Raw genomic sequence first — 3014 nt, 5'->3', positions numbered from 1 at the left:
TTTTTTTTTTTTTTTTTGATAACCCAGGGGAAATGCGTTACGCATCCCCCGGAGGCTCGGGTAAGCCTCCGGGGGTATGTGGGACTCCCTCCCCTAGAAAATGGGGGAGGTATACCCACTAAAACCCCTGGGGATGTCCAACACGTGCGCCATAATTCGAGGGCCCCCCGGTACACTTTCTAGTATTCTTCAGGGGGCCCTCGGCGCCTTCGCGCTCGCGCGCTTCTTCCCGCGCCGGCCTAGTCGGCCGGCGCTTGTATTCCTATTTCGCTACGAGGAGGGGACACCTTCCTCCTCGCAGCCCCTCCCTCCGAGTCGGGAGGTTGGGATGGGCCGAGAGCGGGATTACCCGCCCGCTCCCGACCACCTCCCCTGTCCCTAACCCTCGAGGGGAGGTTAGGTCTGCCCAGTGTGCGGCTGACCGTTACCACCCCCCGAGGGGGGGAGTCCGCCAGTGGGCCGCCCCTGGTACTGGGCGGCCCGGGCAGGCGCGCTGATCGCGCCCGCCTACGTGTCCGGGCTTATGCCGGGACACGAGTTAGGGCCTTTTTTAGCCCTCCTCTTTTTGCCGGACGGTGCCGCCCCCGAGAGTGGGGGAGTGGTTACCCCTCAGAACCTCCCGAAGGCGAACACCGCCCGGCTTACCCTCATCTGGCCCCGCCAGCTCCCCCCAATTGGTACAGGGGGAGCTGGTGGGCCCTCAGCCGCCTACCCCTCCTCGGCCTCAGTACCCGAGGTGGGGGGGTTTCCTCCTCCTCCTCATCACTCCCCCGCCCCGACGGGGCAGGGGAAGAGGGGGGAGAGGGGGGTGGTGCGACCCCCACCTCTCCCCTCCTCACGCGCTCGGCGGCCTCCTTCTGCGACATGACGTCGCGACAGAAGGAGGTTACCGCCTGCCATGCTTCCCGGCTCTCGAGCATCTTTGGTATGATGCTCGGGCGCCGGAGATCCTGGCCAACCACTGTGGTGAGGACTCCGCGTTCCTGAGCCCACGCTGGGCACTCCTGTAGCGTGTGCTCCGCAGAGTCCTCACCAGCCGCGCAGTGGTGGCATTGTGCCGTGCGCTCCTTGCCTATTCGACGCAGGTATCGACCGAAGCAGCCGTGCCCGGTCAACACCTGTGTCATGTGATATGACAGCCCGCCATGTGCCCTGCCCACCCATTGCAGCAGGCAGGGACGGATGGCCGCGATGGTCCGGATTCCCGGCATGTTCGGGGCCCCCAGCGATTTTTGCCATCGCCGGAGGGCCCTACGCCGGGCCGAGTCGCGTATCCTCTGCACGTCCCTGGCCGTAACCAGATGGTCTCCCTCTCGCCGACGGAGCTCCGCGACCCTGTTGTACGTTTCGGCGTACAACCTCGCCAGGAGCTCCGCCGGTATCATGCCGGCCAGGGCCGTGACGGCTGCATGCGACACCGTCCTGTACGCCTTGACTAGGCGGGTGGCCATTAATCGCTGCGCACCATGCAAAATTTGCACGATGCGCCGCTTGGCCCCCGCCCTTTCCGCCCAAACTGGCGCCCCGTATAGGGCAATGGACGTGACGGTGTTCGCATACAGCCTGCGAACTCGGTTGTCCGGACCACCGATGTTGGGGAGGAGGCTGCACAATGCAGCCGCGACTCTCCCCAACTTGGGACTCAGCCTCTCAAAATGAGAGGTGAAGTCCCACCGGCCATCCAGGTGGAGCCCCAGGTACTTGATGCCTGGGGTCACCTCCACGCGGGCTGACTCTATCATGATGCTGGACCTCGGGGGGACCCCCGCAGACCGACCGTACACGAACATACACTCGGTCTTTTGGGGGGCCACCCGTAGGCCCAGCCGCCGTATGGAGCGCACGGCACACGCTACGGCTACATTGGCTGTAGCCGTAGCCTCCTCCCAGTCGGTGCCTCCCGCCAGCACCAGAGTGTCGTCTGCGTAGCAGATCATGGTGCAGGCGGGAGGGAGGGCCGTTCGCAACACGCGATCGTACGCGAGGTTCCAAAGCAGGGGTCCGAGTACCGACCCCTGTGGAACCCCGCAATACATGGCCCGTCCGCATTGGAGTCCAGCAGCGTTGCTGAACTCCAGTTTCCTCTCCCGGAAATAGTCCCGAATGATATGGATCAGGTAGGGCGAAAAGCGGTGAAAGCGCAACACCGCCTCTACCTGGTCCTAGGGGAGGGTATTGAAGGCGTTGGAGATGTCGAGTGACACCGCCAACGCCACCCCCCCCCCCCCCACCTGTTGTTCCGCGAGGGACCACATCTTCAGTATCGCGTCTACTGTTGAGCGGCCCCCGCGGAACCCGAACTGTCTGTCAGACAAGTCGGGACCATCCCGGGAGAGGTGATGGACGAGGCGGGCGGCAATCACTCTCTCGAAAAGCTTGCCCACCTCGTCCAACAGGCAAATCGGCCTGTAAGCGGACGGGCCCCCCGCTGGTCGGCCCTCCTTGGGTAGGAGGACCAGACGGGCCCTTTTCCACAGACTGGGAAAGACCCCCGCTCTGAGGCAGTCCGTGAACAATCGCCTCAGGCGGGGGCTCAACTCCTTCAGGGCCAAGGCCCACACCCTGCCCGGCACTCCGTCTGGCCCGGGGGCTTTGGACTTGCCCCCGAGCCTTTTGGCAGCGGCTGCGAGCTCCGGCTCGGTGACCTCCAGGCGCGATTCCCATCCAGGCGGGGGGCCCTCATACGGCAGGGACTCAGGCCCGGCCGTGGGAAAGAGGGTCCCCACCACATTATTGAGCGCCTGAGGGTCCAGATCCTCCGTGGCTGGGGGCGCCCAAGCCCTCAAACGTCCGAGGACAATTCTGTAAGGGCGCCCCCACGGATCCCTGTCTAGCTCTTCGAGCAGCCGCTGCCACGCCTGGGCCTTGGCCCTAGCTATGGCTTTGCGCAGGTCTCTCCGCGCGGCTCGGAGAGACCTGCGCGCCAACTCCCATGCCTGCCCCCTCCGCCGTGCCGCACGCATGCGCTGTACTCGACGCCGGAGGAGGATGACGGACCTCCGTAGCTCCGCCAC

Source organism: Odontomachus brunneus, unplaced genomic scaffold (genome assembly GCF_010583005.1).
Source record: "Odontomachus brunneus isolate Ranch 3 - 2012 unplaced genomic scaffold, Obru_v1 Obru_scaffold_070, whole genome shotgun sequence".
NCBI lineage: Eukaryota > Metazoa > Arthropoda > Insecta > Hymenoptera > Formicidae > Odontomachus > Odontomachus brunneus.
Note: the sequence above shows the minus strand (reverse complement) of the source record.